Source organism: Dasypus novemcinctus, chromosome 19, assembly GCF_030445035.2.
Source record: "Dasypus novemcinctus isolate mDasNov1 chromosome 19, mDasNov1.1.hap2, whole genome shotgun sequence".
Taxonomy (NCBI): Eukaryota; Metazoa; Chordata; class Mammalia; order Cingulata; family Dasypodidae; genus Dasypus; species Dasypus novemcinctus.
The window spans coordinates 51,625,591-51,647,729 of record NC_080691.1 but is presented as its reverse complement, the minus strand read 5'-3'; the positions used below and the strand labels follow the sequence as shown (position 1 = coordinate 51,647,729).

General features: G+C 40.0%; 1 protein-coding gene across 13 annotated transcripts in view; it reads left to right on the top strand.

The window, feature by feature from the left end:
• Positions 1 to 22,139, top strand: part of DGCR2 (DiGeorge syndrome critical region gene 2) — a 111,451-nt gene that overhangs the window by 40,437 nt on the left and 48,875 nt on the right. The gene's annotated exons all lie outside the window — the stretch shown is intronic.

The window sequence follows — 22,139 nt, the reverse complement described above, 5'->3', positions numbered from 1 at the left end:
TTCCCTGATAGCTAGAGATTTGGAACATTTTTTCATGTGCTTTCTTGCCATTTGTATTTCTTCTTCGGAGAAGTGTCTGTTTAAGTCTTTTTCCCATTTTTTAAATGGGTTGTTTATCTTTTTATTTTCAAGATATAGGAGTTCTTTATATATGCAAGTTATAAGTTTCTTATCAGATATATGGTTGCCAAATATTTTCTCCCACTGTGTGGGCTCCCTTTTTACTTTCTTGACAAACTCCTTTGAGGTGCAGAAGGCTTTAATTTTGAGGAAGTCCCATTTATCTATTAGTTCTTTTGCTGGTCGTGCTTTTGGTGAGATATTCATAAATCCATTTCCTATTACAAGGTCCTGTAGATGTTTCCCTACACTGCTTTCTAAGGTTTTAATGGTCTTGGCTCTTATATTTAGGTCTTTGATCCATCTTGAGTTGATCTTTGTATAAGGTGTGAGATGGTAATCCTCTTTCATTCTTCTACATATGGCTATCCAGTTCTCCAGACACCATTTGTTGAATAGGCCACTCTCTCCCAGTTGAGAGGGTTTGGTGGCTTTATCGAATATTATGTGGTTGTATATGTGAGGTTCTATATCAGAGCTTTCAATTCGATTCCATTGGTCTATGTGTCTCTCCTTATGCCAATACCATGCTGTTTTCACCACCGTGGCTTTATAGTATGTTTTGAAGTCAGGTAGTGTGATTCCTCCAATTTCGTTTTTCTTTTTCAGTATGTCTTTGGCTATTCGGGGTCTCTTTCCTTTCCAAATAAATTTCATAGTTAGTTTTTCTAGTTCCTTAAAGAAGGCTGCATTGATTTTTATTGGGATTGCATTGAATGTGTAGATCAGTTTTGATAGGATAGACATCTTAATAATGTTCAGTCTTCCTATCCATGAACAAGGAATAGTCTTCCATTTATTTAGGTCTTCTTTGATTTCCTTGAACAATCTTGTATAGTTCTCGGTGTATAAGTTCTTTACCTCTTTAGTTAAATTTATTCCTAAGTATTTGATTTTTTTATTTACTATTGTGAATGGTATTTGTTTCTTGATTTCCTCCTGATCTTGCTCATTATTGGTGTACAGAAATGCTACTGATTTTTGCGCATTGATCTTTTAACCTGCGACTTTACTAAACTCATTTATGAGTTCTAGAATCTTCATTGTAGATCTCTCAGGGTTTTCTATGTATAGGATCATGTCATCTGCAAATAATGAAATTTTGACTTCTTCCTTTCCAATTTGAATGCCTTTTATTTCTGGTTCTTGCCTCAGTGCTCGAGCAAGTACTTCTAAGACAATGTTAAATAGGAGCGGAGACAGTGGGCATCCTTGTCTTGTTCCTGAGTTTAGAGGGAAGGAGTCTAGGATTTCTCCATTGTAAACAATATTGGCTTTAGGTTTTTCATATATACTCTTTATCATGTTCAAAAAATTCCCTTGTATTCCAACCTTTTGGAGTGTTTTTATCAAGAAAGGGTGCTGTATTTTGTCAAATGCTTTTTCTGCATCAATAGATATAATCATGTGATTTTTTTCCTTCAATCTGTTTATATAGTGTATTACGTTGATTGATTTTCTTATGTTGAACCATCCTTGCATACCTGGGATGAATCCCACTTGGTCGTGGTGTATAATACGTTTAATGTGTTGTTGAATACGATTAGCAAGTATTTTGTTAAGTATTTTTGCGTCTAGGTTCATTAGAGAAATTGGTCTGTAATTTTCCTTTCTTGTGATGTCTTTGTTTGGCTTTAGTACTAGGGTAATGTTGGCATCATAGAAGGAGTTGGGTAACGTTCTTTCTGTTTCGATGTTTTGGAATAGTTTCAGCAGGATTGGTGTCAGTTCTTTCCGGAATGGTTTGTAGAATTCACCTGTGAAGCCATCTGGCCCTGGGCTCTTCTTAGTTGGGAGATTTTTAATAACTGATTCTATCTCTCTGCTTGTGATTGGTTTGTTAAGATCATCAATTTCTTCTTTTGTCAATATGGGCTGCTTATGTGTTTCTAGGAATTTGTCCATTTCCTCTAGATTGTCATTTTTGTTGGAATATAGTTTTTCAAAATATCCTCTTATGATAGTCTTTATTTCTGTGGGGTCAGTGGTGATATCGCCTTTCTTATTTCTTATTTTGTGTATTTGCATCTTCTCTCTTTTTTTCTTTGTTAGTGTTGCTAAAGGTTTGTCAATTTTGTTAATCTTCTCAAAAAACCAGCTCTTGGTCTTGTTTATCTGTTCAAGTGCTTTCTTATTTTCTATTTCATTTAGTTCTGCTCTTATCTTTGTTATTTCCTTCCTTCTTCTTCCTGTTGGGTTGCTTTGTTGTTGTTTTTCTAATTCCTTCAAATGTGCAGTTCTTCAATTTTTGCTCTTTCTTCTTTTTTGATATATGAATTTATGGCTATAAACTTCCCTCTCAGTACTGCTTTTGCTGCATCCCATAAATTTTGGTATGTTGTGTTATCATTATCATTTGTTTCAAGGTAGTCATTGATTTCTTTTGAGATTTCCTCTTTGACCCACTGTTTTTCTAAGAGTGTGCTGTTTAATTTCCAAATTGTGGTGTGAAATCTGGGCTTCTGTCCCTTGCAAATCTCCAGCTTGACTCCACTGTGGTCAGAGATAATGTTTTGTATGATTTCAATCTTTCTGAATTCGTTCAGCCTTTCTTTGTGGCCTAGCATATGATCTATCTTGGAGAATGATCCATGTGCGCTTGAGAAAAATGTATATCCTGCTGTGTTTGGGTGTAGCGATCTATATATGTCTATTAGATCGAGCTCCTCTAATATACTATTCAGATGTTTTGTTTCTTTGGTGATTCTCTTTTGAGATGTTCTGTCCAGAGTTGATAGTGGTGTATTAAAATCCCCCACTATAATTGTAGATGTATCTATTCTTTCACTTAGTTTTTCCAGCGTTTGCCTGACGTATTTAGAGGCACCCTTGTTAGGGGCATAGATATTTATGATTGTTCGATCTTCTTGACAGATTTTCCCTTGGACTAAAATGTAGTATCCTTCTTTGTCTCTCACAGTTGTTTCACATTTAAAGTCTATTTTGTCTGATATTAATATAGCTACTCCTGCCTTTTTTTGGTTATTGTTAGCTTGTATGATTGTTTTCCAGCCTTTCACTTTCAATCTCCATGCGTCTCTGGGTCTAAGATGTGTCTCTTGTAGACAGCATATGGATGGGTCATATTTCCTTATCCAATGTCCCAGTCTGAATCTTTTGATAGGTGAGTTTAGTCCATTGACATTCAGTGTTATTACTATCAAGGAATTATTTGTGTTAGCCATACTTTGATTGGATTTGTGTTTGTCATATTTTGTTTGTATATTTTTTTTTGTCTTTTTTTTTGTTGTTGTTGGTCTTATACTCTCCTCCAACTTTGCCTTTCCTGTTTTTTCCTTTCTTCCTGCAGCACTCCCTTTAGAATTTCTTGAAGGGGAGGTTTCTTGTTGGTATACTCTTTCAGTTTCTGTTTGTCTGCGAATATTTTGAACTCTCCATCATATTTGAATGCTAGTTTAGCTGGATAAAGTATTCTTGGTTGGAAATTTCTTTCCTTTAGTACCTTGACTATATCATACCACTGTCTTCTTGCCTCCATGGTTTCAGAAGAGAAATCAGCACTTAATCTAATTGAGCTTCCCTTGTATGTGATGGTTTTCTTTTCTCTTGCTGCTTTTAGGATTTTCTCTTTGTCTTGAGCATTGGATAATTTGACAAGTATATGTCTTGGGGTGGGCCTGTTGGGGTTTATGACTTGTGGAGTGCGCTGTGCTTCTTGGATATGTACATCTGTCTCTTTCAGTATATTTGGGAAGTTTTCAGCCATTATTTCCTGCAACACTCTTTCTGACCCCTTTCCCTTCTCTTCACCTTCTGGAATGCCTATAATACGTATGTTTGAGCGTTTTGCATTGTCATTCAGGTCCCTAAATCCTAATTGGATTTTTTCTATCTTCTTATTGACCCCTTCTACTATCTGTTTGATTTCTGATGTACTGTCTTCCATATCACTAATTCTCTGCTCTGTCTCTTCTAGTCTGCTGATATTTGCTGCAAGTGTATTTTTGATTTCTTGAACTATGGTGTTCATTCCCATCATATCTGTTATGTTTTTGCGTATGTATGCAATTTCCCCTCCAAGTGATATCTTCATGTTGTTAACCTCTTTCATTACTGCATCAAATTTGTCGGTGATAAATGTTCTAAGATCTTTCATTGCTTGTGCCAAGTTTTGCTCCCCTTCGTGATTATTTGTTTGTTGATTGGATTCAGCCATGTTTTCCTGATTATTGGTTTGGTTTGTAGATTTTTGTTGCTTTCTGGTCATCTCTTTATTTTGACGAATTTAATCAGTTCCTTAGCTTCTTTGTCTGCTCTTGGAGGTTAATTAGTTGTTATTTTTGCATAGGTGTTATATCTTCTCTTTGTCAGATTTTTCTTCTTATTCTAGTTACTTGTTGTTGGTTAAGTTCACTTCCCTCCAAATCGATGTCCAGACACCTCCGGACCAGCAAAAATCCCGAAACAATCCGGTCCCAAAGAGTCTCCAACGCCGCCCAGCCGATTCCCTGCAGAAGACCCTAACAGGGATGTTCACTCAGCCGCCATCTTGCCCCTCTCCCCTATATTTATATTGTTAACCACAGTCCTCATCTACTGCCAAAATCATTGTTATGTATTCCCTATGTATAAAATTTTCAATTTTATTAAGAGTCTTTAAAGAAGATTTGAATAAAGGGGAGCGATACAGTATGTTCTTGGCTAGGAAGACCCAGTGTGGAAAGATTTTACATTGATCTTGGATTCAGTGCATCTCCAATCTTAACCCCCTGTGGTAGGTTGAAGAACATACCCAAGAAAAAACATCATCTTAACCGCAATCCACATTCTTGTGGGTATGAACCCACTGTCAGTAGGATCTCTTGAAACTGTTATTTTTCCTTAAGGTACGGCCCAACAGAATGCGGGTGGGTCTTAATCATGATTATTGGAAGTGTTATAAAGAGGACCTAGAAGTCACAGATGCAAGAAAGGAGAGGACACTGCCATGTGACACGATACAGAGATGCAAGTCAGGGGACCTCAAGGACTGCAGCAAGCCAGCAGCAGAACTACCTATCTCAGAGGAAGTAAGGCCTCTAGCCTCTGAAACCGTAAGCTACTAAATTCCCATTGTTCAAGCCAACCCATTGTACCGTGTTGGTCATAGTAGCCTGGCAAACTAAGACACCCCAAAGGGTTGTTTTTTTTTTTTTTTTTTTGAGGAATGTGACAAGCCATTTCAAAAATGTGTGGAAGAATAAAATCCTAATATTGTTAATAATAGGTCACTTTGAAGAAGAATACAGAGAGAAGGCTTGCCTTTCCAGTCAGTATGCAGGCTCACTCTAAAATTAGTTCAGGGAAAGACAAGTTGACCAGTAGAAGAGAAGAACTGTCAGAAACAGACCCAAGGCACTTGATATGTGGCAGAGGTGAAATTACAAAGGCTATACTTTTCAATACATAGTGCTGTGAAGTTCTGAAAATGAAATTGGATCCCCACCTCACAAATACAGAAAAATCAGTTTTGGGTTGATTAAAGGAAAGCTTTTAGAAGGCAATATAGGAGGATGTCCATATGACCTTATTGAGAAGGTTCTTTGTTTTTGTTTTTGCCCAGTTTTTATTGTGATAATATATATACAACACAAAAGTCCCTATGTAAACCACTTTAATGTGTACAATTCCATGATATTACATTCATAATATTGTGCTACCATCACCACCATCCACTACCAAAACTTTTTATCATCCCAAACTGAAACTCTGTTGTTTTTGGGGTTTTTTTTTTGGCCACAAAATAATGTTAACTCTTAAAAGTTCTCAATTTTATTAGATTAAACCTAAGATCTTTCATTTATCAAAAGACACCAATAAAAAGTGTAAAGCTACAAACCAGAGTGGGGAGATATTTGCCAATAAAGGATTCTTACTGTCCAGCATATATAAAGAATTTCTATGAATGAACAAAAGACATAAACATTTCACAGAAAAGTTAATAAGTATTGTGATTAGATACGTGAAAAGAAATTAAACCTCATATGTATATCTAAGACTATGGTGAGATACCATTTTCACAGCTAGTTAGATTAGTCAGAAATGAAGATGTGTGACACAGTGACATGATGGAGAGGATGTGGATGGCTTGAAAATCTCATCTGCCACTAATTAGAAGGATGAATTGATATAGCTACTTTGGAAAATAAGCATCATCTTGTAAAGCTAAAGATTCTCATGTTCTAGGATCCAGGGCTTTTCCATTCAGGGAAACTCCAGAGAGAATTTTCAGAATTGTTCATACTAACACGTCTTGGAAACAACCCAAATGTCTGTGTTCATACGATACAGTATATCTTAGTTTGACAGAGCTGACGTAACAAAGTACCACAAACTGAATGACTTCAAAGAACAGAAATTCTCATAGTTCTGGAGACTAGAAGTCCAAAGTCAAGGTGTGGGCAGGGCCATGCTCCCTCTGAAGTCTCTAGGGAAGAATCTGTTCCCTGCTTTCCCTGGAATTCTGGTGATCCTGGGATTCCTTGGCTTGTAGATGTATCTGCTTCCCTCACTTGACCATCTTCTCCTTAGTGTCTGTCTGTCTCTCCTCTCCTTTATAAGGACAGCAGTCACCCGGCTCCAGCATGACTTCATTTTTTTTTCCCCCAAGATTATTTATTTATTTATTTATTTATTTATTTATTTATTTATTTATTTCGCTCCCCTCCCCCCACCCCCTGCCCTGGTTGTCTGTTCTCAGTGTTTATTTGCTGCGTCGTCTTCTTTGTCCGCTTCTGTTGTTGAAGCATGACTTCATTTTAACCTGCCAATCCATCTGGAACAAACCTGTGTCCAGATAAGGTCACATTCTGAGACACTGGGGATTAGGATTTCAACTTATCTTTTAGGGGACACAGTTCAGCACATAACCAGTGACACTATATGAATGTTAGGGGTGCACAGCAGCATGGATGGATCTTAAAAACAGGAAATCAGGTGACAAAAGCAAGTGGCCAGAAGCTACAAACAGCATGATGATGACAAGAAAAACTGATCATGGTATTATTTTACAGATATATACATAGAATTCTGGCTCATGGTGCTTCCCTAGTGGGGAGATAGAGGGATAAGACTGGGGTGAAGTCAACATGTAAGTTCAACCCTACAGATGATGTTTGAGTTCTCAAGTAGTGTGGGGTTCACAGATTGTAACCTTTGTAACTCGCTTGTGTGTTACATACATATATTCTTTGGGATGTTTTGATAGTATATAGCTTTTTTTTTTTTTTTTTCAATGAAATAGGAGGAGGAATGAATACTGACTTATCATAGCAGAGACTCTGCACCCATGGGCCAGTTTGAGAGAGGGAACCACACGAGATGAACCTCATTGCCCAGCAGCTTCCCTTGAAGGCTCAGTGCTTTAAAGTCATTACATTTCACGGTGGTGGGCAGTGGGACATGGGAATGGAATGGCAGGTTGGTTAGAATTCTCTTTACCCCTCACTCCTTTTGTCACTCTGCAGAGCCAGATGATTCTTTCTCCCACCAGGAGACAGGTTTATTTTAGAGACCTGTGCTATCCTGTATAGTAACCACATGCCCCATGTGACTACCAAGCACTTGAAATGTCACTGTTTCAAACTAAGATGTGCTGTAAGTGTAAAACACACACCAAATATCAAAGACTTAGTACACCAAAAAAAAAGGTAAAACATCTCACTAATACTATTTTAAAAGTTGATTACAGGTTGATATAATATTTTGTATATATTAGGTTAAATAAAATATTAACATTTATTTCATTTGTTTCTTTTTATTTGCTTAAGTGTGGCTTGCATTATATTTGTATTGGACCACACTAGGACTTAAAGTCTGGGAAATAAGAGGTACCAGGCACAGCAGAGGGATTGGTGGGAGTCAGGGAGATTGAAAATTGAGGAATTAAGGGACATTCTCTATGTTGACACTTGGGACCCTTAGACCTGACTTTGTCCTGCTCCCTCAGTGCCAGCAGTCAGTTCTCTTTCTTCATGTAGGAGACTGGAAATGCCTTTCCTGGAGAAAATAGCACTTCTGAGAAGAGATATCACCATGATGGAGAGTTCCACACTAAAGGACTAGCTCCATGTGGTCTCTCACCATGAGGCTTACCTGGCACCTGGTCAGCACCTGGTCCCTAGTGTTCCCAGAGCCTCTGGGAAGCTGAACTGCTGTCCTTCTGATAATGAAAGATCCTGGAAGAAAGTATGCAATATGGAAAGCCAAGACCAAAACGGCCCAGAGTGGCTCCAAGGTAACACTCTGCTCAATAAACATTGGGGCACAGAACCAGGCCACTGGGGCTAGTTCCCTACCTTCTCTACCACTGGCTGTGGTCCTTCAGACAAGTTCCTTTGTGAACTTCATTTTCCTCATCCATAAAATGGAGGGAAATGATAGTACCCATCTCTTAGGGTTGCTGTTAAGATTAAATAAGATGATGCATATAAAGTGCTTAGAACAACATAGTACACAGTAATCCCTTAGTATATATTAGGGGCTATTGTCCTAATTCAGAGAATAGAAGAATACTTGAAACATATGATCTACTATATTAAACTATGAATGGAATGTGGAAATAAAGAACTGAACGATCTCTTACAAATTAAAAAGTGGGTCCAGAAAGTTCAACAGCTAATGAATAAAAGATTACTTGAAGAAAAAAGAGATGGTTGGGGGAGGGAATTGACAAAGTCAAGTAGGAAAATTTCCCAGGAATAAAGGATCATAGCTTTGGATTAAAAGGGCTTGGGATGATGAATCAAGAGTAGACCTGGGGAAATGGACTTTGGCCCAGTGGGTAGGGCGTCCGTCTACCACATGGGAGGCCCGCGGTTCAAGCCCCGGGCCTCCTTGACCCGTGTGGAGCTGGCCCATGCGCAGTGCTGATGCGTGCAAGGAGTGCCCTGCCACACAGCGGTGTCCCCCGCGTAGGGGAGCCCCACGCGCAAGGAGTGCACCCACGAGGAGAGCCGCCCAGCCGGAAGGAGGGAGCAGCCTGCCGAGGAATGGCGCCGCCCACACTTCCCGTGCTGCTGACGACAACAGAAGCGGACAAAGAAACAAGACGCAGCAAAAAGACACAGAAAACAGACAGGGGAGGGGAGGGGAATTAAATAAATAAAAATAAATCTTTAAAAAAAAAAAGAAAAAGAGTAGACCTGTACAAAACACCTTCTTGAGTAATCACAGACCCTCAGGAATACAGAGAACTTTAAAAGCCTCCAAAGAGGAAAACACAGGTTCCATGGAAGGATCAGGAATTAGAATGATGTTAGCTGTGACTGCAGCAGCTTGATGTGAGGACACAGTGGGGGAGGGGCTGCTGAGTCTCATGAGGAATTTATTTTATTTTTTAAGATTTATTTATTTATCTCCCTTTCCCTGCCTCCCCCAGTTGTCTGCTCTCTGTATCCAGTTGCTGTGTGTTCTGTGTCTGCTTGTATTCTTGTCAGTGGCACCCGGAATCTGTTTCTCTTTTTGTTCCATCATCTTGCTGCATCAGCTCCCCAAGTATGTGGCTCCATTCCTGGGCAGGCTGCACTTTCTTTCGCGCTGGGCGGCTCTCCTTACGGGGCACACTCCTTGAGCGTGGGGCTCCTCTACGCAGGGGACACTCCTTTGTGGCAGGGCACTCCTTGCACGCATCAGCGCTGCACATGGGCCAGCTCCACACATTCAAGGAGGCCCGGGGTTTGAACCGCGGACCTCCCATCTGGTAGATGGATGCCCTAACCACTGGGCCATGTCCGCTTCCCAGTTTTGTCTTTATTCACGTTATTCATACATATAATTTAAATAGTCAAATATCCAGTACATTTAATTGAGAAATGTATGTTTTATTCGACTGTGTTTTCTTTTTAGTTTTTAATTATTTATAGTTTCAATTATTAAATGTACAAAATAAAGTTTAAAAAAATTAGGTAGTTCTATAAGGCTTTTTTTGGGGAAAAAAAGGCAGTCCCAGTGAGGTCCCACCAATTTTCCACTTCTCAGAAACAAATACTTCCCCCCACCCCCATTCACCCATAGCTCCCTCATCTGTATACTCATTGTTTGAGCTTGTTGTTTGCTCATTGTTTTTGCTCATCTGCTTCTGTTTTTACTTTAGGAGGCACCAGGAACTGAACCTGGGACCTCCTCCCATGTGGGAGAGGCACCTAATCACTTGAGCCACCTCTGCTCTCTGCTTGTTCTATCTCTCATTATGTTTTTCTCCTTTTATCTCTTTGTTGTGTCATCTTCATCAGTTTGCCAAGCTAGCCCATCATGTCAACTTGCTATCTTGCTTGTTTTCTTTATAAGGCACCAGGAACCAAACCCGGGACCTCCTGTGTCGTAGGCAGGTACCCAATTGCTTGAGCCACATCTGCTTCCCAGAAGCAAATACTTTTGATTATTTTATATCTTATTTGATTTTTTATACTCTTAATTTAAAAAAAATTACTGCTCTCTCCCTTGCCACTTGCTTGCTGTTGCTCTCTGTGTCCATTACGCTGCGTGTTCTTCTGTGTCTGCTTGTTTCCCTTTGTTGCATCATCTTGCTGTGCCAGCTCTCCATGGGCATAGGCTGCTAGGTCTACAAGGGCATGGGCCATCAGCTCTCTGCAGGCGCAGGCCAGCTTGCTTTCACAAGGAGGCCCTGGAAAGCAAACCCAGGGCCTCCCATATGGTAGATGGGAGCCCAATTGGTTGAGCCACGTCCGCTTCCCTATATTCTTAATTTTTTAACAGTTTTACTGCGATATAATTTATAGACTATAAAATTCACTTGATTTAAGTGTACAATTCAGTGATAGTAAATTTACAGAGTTCTACAGGCATAATCACAGTCCAATTTGAGAACATTTCCGTCATCCCAGAAAGATCCCTTATGCTCATTTGCAGTTGTTCCCTGTTCCCTCCCCTAGTCCCTGGCAAACACTCATCTACTTCCTCACTTACAGAATTGCCTTTTCTGGACATTTCATATAAATCAATCATATAACATTGTCTTTTATGTCTGGTTCCATCACTTAGCATAATGTTTTTTAAGTTCATCCATGATTTTCTGAACCCTTTAGTATAGGTTGTGTGATCATGCTCCTTGAACACTTACTACTGCCATGTGCATTTCCTAAGAACCAGGATACTCACTTATTTAAACTACCTTAAGTTCATTTATTAAGTTCAAGAAATTTAACATTGATATAAAGTTTACAGTCTATATTCTAATTTTATATGGTCCAATAATGTCCTTTTGAGCCTTTTCTCTTCCCTTATTAGATTCCATCCAGGATCATGTATTAAATTTAATTTTCTGTCTTTTTAGTAGCTTTTTTCTTTTAAACTGGAACCCACATACAACATAAACTTCCCCATCCCAGCCACACCATTTAGTGTAATTAATCACATTTACTTTGTTGCAGTACCCTTATCACCTCCCATTATTAAAACTTTTCCTTCTCCTCAAAGTGAGACCTTATGCCCATTTTGCATTAACTCCCCATTCACCCCGACCTTCGCCCCCGTCCCCCCAGCAGCCTGTCCTCTAGTTTCTATCCCTATAAGCTTGCATATTCTCCATTAACCATCGGGATTAAATTTAACATCCTAAATGTGTCACACACCTGTTTGCTTTGATCCCAATGTAATTTCAGTAGTATACACAGTATTCTTATGTGTCTGTCCACAACCTTTATGTATTTCTTCTCATAACTTGTGTATATGTTGGGTCCCAAACCACTGAATTCTCATTACATTTTATGCATTTGCCATTTAGATCCTATTGGAAATAAAAGGTGGAGTTACAGACCAAAATACAATTGTACTGGCTTTTATTTTTACCCCTCTTGTTACCATCAGTGGAGATCTTTGTTTCTTCATGTGACTCCCATCTCTTTTCTAGTATCCTTTCCTTTCAACCTGTGGAACTCTCTTTAACATCTCTTGTAAGACTGTCTAGTGGTGACAAACTTCCTCAGCTTTTGTTTATCTGGGAATGTTGTTGTTGGTTTTTTTGTCTTTATTTTTTTAATATTACATTAAAAAAATATGAGGTCCCCATATACCCCCCACCCCCCTCACCCCACTCCTCCCCCCCAAAACAACAATCTCCTCCATCATCATGAAACGTTCATTGCATTTGGTGAATACATCTCTGAGCACCGCTGCACCTCATGGTCAATGGTCTACATCATAGCTATCTGAGAATGTTTAATCTCCCTCATTTTTGAAGGACAGTTTAGCTGGATAGATAATATCTTGGTTGGCAGTTTTTTGCTGTCACTACTTTAAATATGTCATCTCATTGCCTTCTTGCCTCCATAGTTTCTGATGAGAAATTGGCACTTAGTCTTATTGAGGTTCCCTGGTATGTGACACATAGCTTCTCTCTTGTGATGTTCAGAATTCTTTATCTTTGGCATTGGACAGTTTGATTATTATATGATTATTGATTGGACAGTGTGGGTACATTTGGGGTTATCCTGCTTAGAATTTGTTGAGGGTTTTGGATGTATATATTCATCTTTCATTAAATTTGGGAAGTGTTCTCTGCCCCCTTTTTCTCTTTCATCTCGTGGGATTCCCACAAGGTCTGTTGGTAAACTTGGTGGTGTTCTACAGTTTCCTTAGGTTCTGTTCACTTTTCAAAAATTCTTCTTTCTGCTTCTCAGACTGGATGATTTAAATTGTATTATCTTCAGTTCTCTGATTCTTCCTTCTGCCCATTGCAATCAGCTGGTGAACCCCTCCAGGGTATTTTAAATTTCTCTTTACTATGATCTTCAGCTCTGTTTGGTTCCTTTTCGTAATTTCCACCTCTATTGATACTCTTCGTGACCACCTGTAGTTTTCCTGTTTTCCTTTACTTTGTCCATATGTTTTTTAGGCTGATCATATATGTGATTTTTAATTTATTTTTAAGTCATTGTCTCATATATTCCAGATCTGGTCCTCCTCATTGATGGTTTTTAATGCATTCATCTTTTCCTTTGCTTGGGTCATCACTTTGTTTTTTTTCTATGTTTCATAATTGTTTTTTGAAACCTAAACTTTTTGACATTTTAATGTGTTATTGCTGGAATTTAGATTCTGAGGTCTTGGTTCTTTAAGCTTCTATCTAGCTAGTGTTCAGTGGGTCTTCCTTGAATGTCAGGAGCTAAGAAAAAAAAAAAAATGAAAGAAAACATTTTCCCAGTCTTTGCAGATTGATCTGTGCTAGTATTCTCCTTCAGGGGTTATCGATACAATGAGTTGGGAAAATAGCTCCAGGCCAAACAGGGGCCTCCCTAATCCTTTCTGCCTTATACCTCTTGTCTTAAGCATGCACATGTGTTCCAGAGACCCCTCCATTTACATGGGTATACATGTCCTCTCTTCCCATACAGATAGCAGTCCCTTGCCCCAGGCAGCCATTGCCAGACATAAATATTTCCAGTATGTGCTCAAGGGTTACTTTGTTGCCTGGAACTGGGACCAGAAGTCTACTCTGGAAGCATGGCTTTGCTGAAGCCGATGAAGGGTGGGGGGGGGGGGGGCCAGACAGAGTGCCAGGAAATCCTACTGCTTTAAGTCTTTTTCTTGATTTGGCCTTTGCCCTGTTACTGCAGTCCTCCAACTGTTTTCTGGAGCTTTAAGAAGGATGTTTTTGTCAGTTCTTGGTGATTATGGTACTATGGGGGAACAGAGCCCTGAAGCATCTCATCCCACTATCTTGATTGGTGCAGGCTCCCACATTTTTTTCTTAAACTTTTTGTTTTGAAATAATTTCAAACTTACAGGACAGTTGCACAAATAATACCCCATACAAAGAATTGTTAACACACACCCCTACCCAGATACTGAGGTGCAGCCGTTTTAACATTTTGCCCCATTTGCTGTATCATTCTGTTAATCAGTCCATCTGTCCAACTATCTGTGTGTCAGTTTTCTAAATATTTGAAAGAAAGATAAATACATCATGCTCCTTGAACCCATAATACTTCCATGTACATTTCCTAAGAACAAGGGTATTCTCTTATTTAACCACCCGTATTAGTCAAAAGGGATGCTAATGCAAAGTACCAGAAATCTGTTGGTTTTTGTAGGGAGTATTTGGGGTAGAAGCTTATAGTCACAAGGCCCTAAAGAGGCCAAACTCAAGGTACCGTCAGAGGTACTTGCTAACCCAGAGTCATTTGCCACATGTTGAGGCAAAATTGTGGGTGATATCTGCGAGGGTTCAGCCTTCCTCTGTCTCCTAAGGTTCCGTTGTCCCAGCTTCTTCTGATCTCAGCTATAGGTAGGCATAAGGCTCTTTCTCTCCCCTGGGGCTCATTTCTTCCTGGGCTTAGCTGCTTTGCTCTCTTCACAAGGTCATCTGTAGAATATCAGGCTCATCTTGCTTCCCAGGGCCTCACCCTATCTAATGGAGCCTTCTCTCTTCTCACATATCTGCTTCTCTGTATATCTACTTCCTTGTAGTATCCACCCATCAAGGGAGCAGGAACTCAGTGCCCTACTGACAAGGCTAAATCAAAGCCCTAATCTTAATTTAATCAAGTAAATGTAACCTTTGAATTTAATACAAAGGGTATCACACCCAGAGGAATAGACCAATTTACAAACGTAATCTGTCTTTTTGGAATTCATAAATATTATCAGATTGCCATACCACCTTAAGTATAGTTATCAAGTTCAAGAACTTTAACACTGAGATAAAGTTTTCTACCTATATTCCAGTTTTATTCCTATGTCCCAGTAATGTCCTTTTGTACTTTTCCTCCTCCATTCAGAATCCTTTTCAGCCTCGTATATTCTATTTAATTGTCAAATGTCTTTGTAATTGCTCTTTTTTTAAAAAGATGTGAAAACACTGATACATTAACTTCTTCATCCTAACCACTCCCAAGCATATCATTCAGTGGAATTAATCACATTCAAAATGTTGTGCTACCTCATCACCATCCATTAGCAGAACTTCCACTTTTACCCAAACAGAAAACCCATACCATATCTCTTTTGCCATATTTTGTGTTTTCTTTTTTTGTTCAATTGTTAGGATTTCTTTATGATTATCTGGATATTAAACACTTATCAAATATATGATTTGTGAGCATTCTCTCCCAATCTGTAAATTGTCTTTTCACTTTCTTGCTAAAGGCTTTTGATGTGGAAAAAAATTTTAAGTTTGACGAAATCCAGTTTTTCAATTTTCTCTTTTGTTGCTTGTACTTTTGATGTCATCTTTAAGAATCCGTGGCCTAATACAAGATACTGAAATTTCTCCCTACATTTTTTTCTGAGTTTTATTGTTTTAGCTCTTATGTTTAGGTTGTTCATCCATTTTGAGTTTATTTTTAGGGCATGAGATAGGGGTCCAGTTTCATTCCTTTGCATGTGAATATCCAGTTTTCCCAATACCATTTGGTACAGAAACTTTTCTTTGCCCACTGAGTAGACTTTTCATCCTTGTTAAAGGCCATAGATGGGAGTGTTCATTTCTGAACTCTCAGGTCTCAGGTCTATCCTGTTGGTCTGTATTTCTTTCCTTATGCCAGTACCACACTGTTTTGATGACTGAAGCTTTATAGTAAGTTTTGAAATTGAGAAGTTTAAGTCCTCTAACTTACTTCTTCTTTGGCAAAGTAATTTTGGCTATTTGTAGTCCCCTTGCCCTTTCATATGCACTTGATGACTGGGGGAATAGTATTTAGAAACCAAGATCTAGGTGTTAGCTGTGCTCGAGTTACTGGGTGTCACCGCTTCCAGTGGTTAGATCTAAAAAAATTTTTTTTTAAATCATGAGTTCATATCTGTCGATTCCTCTAATTCCAGTCTATGCCAGAGTTATTCTTCTCTCATTCTAGTATTTGTATCTCCCTTTTCCCATAGTAAGAACCTTTATATAGTCTATATATTTACTCATTTGGCCAAACCTAAAATACACATAAAATAGTACGGGAATTGCTTCTCCTGTACCACTACAAATAGGAAACCTACTAAGTAAATGTCATGATTTCTTTGCACTTCTTTATGTTCTTTGACCTGTTTCTCACTAAGGGTGTATAGCCAGAGTTTACTTTTCAGGTGTTACTTGTATGCATTCTTTTTATTTCTTCTATGAGGTTATATTAACATTTGATTCTGTTTTTATTCAGTTTTAAGATTTTGCCTCTTAGTCTTGTTAATGTAATTTATTTGAATTTTAAAAATTGATATAATTTGCATACCATAAAATCCTTTTAAATTATATTAATACAATTGAGGTTTAGTATAGTCACAAGATTGTGCAACTGATTAATTTTATTATTAGAATATATAAAACAGGAGTCAAAAGTCTTAACTTTATAATAAATATATACTTAGAAGTTCAATTTCTTTTCCTTTCTCTTAATCCTGTTCTACCCATAGCTAAAACCAACTTCATTAGTTTCTGGCCTTTCTTAAGTTTACATAAGTAAACAAATACACACATGTAATTGCCTCTTCTTAAACAAACAAGTATCTGTGTATACACTTTACATTGGGATTTTTTTTTTACTTTAATTTAACAAAATATCCTTGATATCATTGTATTGTATTTATTCACATTTTTTTCCCTTACTCTTTTTTACAACAACATTGTACTCCATTTTAGGGATGTACCATACTTTGTTTATAATCAGTCTCCTATGTATGAGCCCTTAAACTGTTCCCATTATTTTGTTATTATTCATAATGCCACGATAACTAGCATTGTACATATGTTTTTCCCAACTTTGAATTGTTGGAGAAATATCTTCAGTGTAAATTCTTAAAAGTAGATTTAAGGGTTAATGAATATATAGTTTTGTCAGGTACTGCCAAATTCTTTGTTTTTCCACTTTTCCAGCTGTTGGTCTAGTATTTAGCTCTCTGGGCTCTAATAAGTTCAGAATGATTTACTTCTTAAAGACAGTTTTGATAGTGAGAAAGGCTAAACTACACAGGATGCTGAGACAACCTGCATAAGCCATAATTGTCTCCAGGAATATTACAGTGCTTGATCACCCTCCCTTAGTTAATTATCACTTGTCCTTTTGTTTTCCAGTTTTTAGAACTTTTGTCATCTACTTTCCTGCTCTGTTTGTCCTTATAAGGTTGTGCCTTTTACAAAATCCCATTACCGTTGTGTTAGTAGGTTTCAGGAGAGACTAGAGGTAAATGTGTTTGTTCAGTCTGATATCTTTATTTATTTATTTTTAAAAATTTAACCAAGAAAGTCTGATATCTTTATACCTATACACTTTTTTTTTAATCATACAATATGTTATGCAGTATATTTGGTTCATAGTATCACTCCAGTCTGATATCTTTAAATGGAAGTATCAGTGACATTATTAATCTGGGATTTTTATATCCAGAGACACTATCAATCGAGCATGAAGGTAGAATAAAGAAATTTTCATATATGAACAATCTTCGGGTTAAAAAGTCTCCATATCCTTTATTAGGAATGGAAGATGTAATCTTGTAAAAGAAGAGTATAAAGCAAGAAAGAACGTGATTTGGGATCTAGGAAATAGGGTCCCAGTGTAAGAGAGCAACAAGTGGATCCCAGGGTCTACCTGTACCCAGCACACAGAGCAGCCCACTCAGATGGGTAGGTGCATTTCCAGGACACAAAGCGGAGCCATGGGACTGTGAAGTGGTGTTTGAGTGTTTAAAAAATTTATTGCTAACCATTTTTAATTGTGTGGGATCTAGCAAAATTAGTGGTAGATATACAGAAAACTAAATTTTAAAAATTGATATAGGGAAGTGGATGTGGCTCAAGCAGTTGGGCTCCCACCTACCACGTGGGAGGTCTTGGGTTCAGTTTCCGGTGCCTCCTAAAGAAGATGAGCGAGACAGCAAGCTGATACAACAAGGTGACATAGCAAGATACAATGAGGAAACACAATGAGAAACACAACGAGCAGGGAGCAGAGGTGACTCAAGCAATTGGGCATTTCCTTCCCATTTGGAAGGTCCCAAGTTCAGTTCCAGGTACCTCCTAAAAAGGAAAAAAAGACAAGCAGATAGCAAGTGCAAACAACAGGGGGAGAATGAATAAATAAACTCTTTTTTAAAAATTGATACGTATATTAACTCTAGGAAAAAGGAAAGTTGTTGGAGAAATGAAACAATCTTAGTGTGCTCTGTCGGCTCAAAGGTAAAGAATATTAACATTATTATAGTATTATACTGACTTGATTGAATTAAGAAGTGATTGTTCTTAGTGGGAAAGTAGAGTAAGAGTGTAGGGAAGCTAAATCTTTATCTACCGTAATATCAAATTGGTGGTTGATAATTAAAATGAATAAAACTAGAATTTGCAATGTAAACCTCTTACTTGGAAATGTGGAGGTAAATGCCCGAAGAGATAAGGGAAAAACAACAGTACCCCCTGAGACATGGGATTGGAAACAAGGGGATATGGGAGAGGGAGACAGAGTTTTTAAAATTTCATCTTTTGATGTACATATATAAGAGTTGGAGCTTGAGTGAGGATTCCCACTCAGGTGGGTCTATTTCTTTCATGTCATATCTGGCAAGTTGAGGCCCAAGCCCATGCCTAACTGTGTCATAGGACAGGCAATCTGGTAGTAGAAGTAAGATGTGGCCTCTGTGATTTTGTGTCTGAGGCATTCATGGACCCAGGAGAAACAGGAGGGGGCAGACTTTGAACCTGGAACTTGCAAGGTAGTATTTTTGGATATTGTATTGTTGGGTTATATGTTGCCAAGTTGGTTTTAGAATAATAGTGCTCAGATTGGTGTTTAAAAAGCACAAGTCTCCAAATCTAGACAGAATGGAGATGAATATGCTCCAAAGCGGAAAAATACTCCATTGGGTCCCAGATGGAAATTCTTTATTGCCCAGAGGTACAGAGAGCCCCAAGAGGTGTGTAAGGGGTGAGAGCCAGTGCGCTATCTGTTCTCCAGCCCAACCTCCACCTTCTGCCTCTCCCTGGCCCCAGGATTTCCTCAGGACCAGGACTTGTTGGCCACCCCCTTTTCTCCACGGTTCACTTCACCTTGCTAGCCAAAGTGTATGTCTATGCTGGTTGGTTTCTGGGTAGGCATGAAATAGGTACTCAGTGGACATGTGCTGAATAAATGAATGAATTGCCACCCAAATTACAGAGACGCCTGCTCAGCACAAAAGAGCTTCCTTGTCACCCACCATTTGGCTTCCTGGTTAACTTTCCATAAACATTTCATCTGTCACCTGCCCCCCTCTCTTCCCTCAGCTGCAGGGGGCTTTTTCATCTGTCACCTGCCTCCCTCTCCTCCCCCAGCTGCAGGGGGCTTCACTTGCGGTATCCATACCACCTGATGTTTAGTGCCCATGTCACCCAGCAGCAGGCTCGCTCTCGGTCAAATTTTCTTTCTTTTCTCCTCCCTCTGCTCACTCACGCTTCCATTAGCAGTTTGACCTCTCCTATACCAGGTAGTGGTGGTTTGGGGGAAGAGGCCAAGACTCAAAGAGAAATGGCAGGTCTTGCTTATCTTGAGCAGACCTAAGGGGGATGTGAAATTTTGGTATGGTGACATATGCTTTGACCACACCCAGGCTTGTCCTCAGGCTCGTCCCAGAGGTGTTGCCTTTGGTCTTTGCTTAAGTTGTTTCCCCCACTTCAATTTCGGGTACAGACCCATGACCTCCCTCACCAGTGTGGCTCTTCCTTACGCCCTTTCAGACTCCCTGCTCCCCTGCCTTCTTGCCTGTCTGCAGTGGTGTTTATGCTGAGGTCATAGCACCTGCACCTGTGTCAGAGCTACCTGGCACCTTCAGGGAGAATGTATATCCTGGGAGTCTATCCACATGTCCTGTGTGATGCTTCTTCCCTTGTTTGTCTTAGTAGTTTGCCAAAGGACTGCTGATGCAAAGTACCCAAAATAGATTGACTTTTTTTTTTTTTTTTTTTTTCAGATTTATTCATCTGTGTTTCCCCCCTGCCTCCATTGTCTGCTCTCTGTGTCCATTCACTGTGTGTTCTTCTGTGTCTGCTTGTATTCTCTCGCGGCTCCGGGAACTGATCCTGGGACCTTCCAGAGTGGGAGAGGGGCAATCATTCTCTTGTGCCACCTCAGCTCGTGGTCTCTTGCATCTCTTATTGTCTCTCCCCTGTGCCTCTTTTTGTTGCATCATCTTGCGTCAGCGCTCCACGCGGGCCAGCTCACCACACAGGCCAGCTTGCCTTCACTAGGACGCAGAAGATGATGCAACAAAAAGAGAGACAGATTCCCGGTCCCACTGACAAGAATATAAGCGGACACAGAGGACCACACAGCGAATGGACACAGAGAGCAGACAACTGGGGCGGGGGGTGGGGAGAGAAATAAATAAGTCTTTAAAAAAACAAACACTCATGGAGGTTCTTGGACAGGTTGCCCATTGCAGCCTTTCGTAGAATAATGAAAGAGGGAAACCCCTGAACTTCCCACCACAGGGGATTATGGAAATTAAATAGTTCCAGTCACAGAATACTGTGCGGCCATCCAAAGCAATAGTCTTCAAATCTCCACGTCTTTTTTTGTTTTTAAGGAGGTTACAGGAATTGAACCCGGCACCTCGTACATGCAAAGCAGGTGCCCAGCCACTGAGCTACACCTGCTCTCCAAGTCTCTTAAGAATAGGGAAAGCTGTTCATAGTTCAGCTGAGAAGATGAGTAAAGCAGGGTTTGGTGTGATCCCTCAATACTTTTCTAGATTTGTATGGGGAGGAGAAGAGACAGGAAGGGCCCACACTAACATACTAGTGGTTTTTGCTTTTTTCTTCAAACATTTGTCTTTCTCAAATTTTTCACACAGAATATTCCTTACTTCTATAATGAGAAGAAATAGATTAAAAAAAAAAAAAAAAAAACTGTATCAGAGCCCATGACACTTGCAGAACCAGTTGGCCAGAGAAGCTTCAGTCAGGGGGGCTGTTGCAGCAGGTAGTATGGATTTGCCAGAGGCCGTCTCACCACTCCATGCCCCACTGTGCCATGTGGCAGCCACTGGCTCAGCACATCCCTCTGCTTCAGGCCAGCCTGAGGGAGTTGAGAACTTCCCAACTATCTGTCTTGTGTGCAGCCAGGTAAACCAAGCCAGCATTGGTCCCAGCCTTGAGCCAGGTGTCCTTCCTTGCAATGCGTTGCACCCCAGGCAGGGAAGGGCCTTGCTTCCAGCTTGCTCCTTGTTCTGTGGCCCCAGAGACATCATTCCCTTCTCAGAGTGCTCCTCCTCACTGTGAGGTTGGGAGGAACAGGGTCCCCTCTCTTACATGGGACTTGGAGAACTCCTCAGAGAGACTGTTTGCTGAAGGACTTATGAATTATTGTTAGATAAATGTCCATTCAGCCAGAATTCTTCCCCCATCTTCAGACTTCAGCTTCCTGTCCACACCTTCCAGTTGTGTCTTGTTGCTGCACACCAGGGCCCTTGCCGGGAGCTGCTGGCCAGACATGGCTTAATCTCGGCCCTGGCCTGGAGGTTCTCCCAGGCCAGAGGCTCCACAGGCAGGTGACAGGCACAGGCATCCCCGTGGTGAGCAATGAGGGTCACACGTCCCTGCTATGTGCTGACTGGGAGACTTCCAGGTGGGCAGGTGGAGGGGGTGGCAACCTGGGACCCCTGTGGGACTAAGCCACCACTTGGGCCAAAGGCCTGGCTGCTGAGGGCAGGAATGTCAGTACTTTGCTTTGCTAGCTATAAACGGTCAGAAAATGTCATGGAGAGGCTCCATTTCCTCATTGTAATTTTTTAAAAATGAAGACTGCTCGCCATACTTTGTTTTTTTGTGTTTTTTTATTTTTTATTTTTTATTTATCTCTCCCCTTCCTGCCCCCCCCCAATCTGCTCTCTGTGTCCATTTGCTGTGTGTTCTTCTGTGTCTACCTGTGTTCTCGTCAGCAGCACCCGGAATCTGTGTCTCTTTTTGTTGCGTCATCTTGCTGCATTAGCTCTCTGTGAGTGCGGCACCATTCCTGGGCAGGCTGCACTTTTTTTGTGCTGGGCATTTCTCCTTAGGGAGCACACTCCTTGCGCATGGGGCTCTCCTACGTCAGGGACACCCCTGCGTG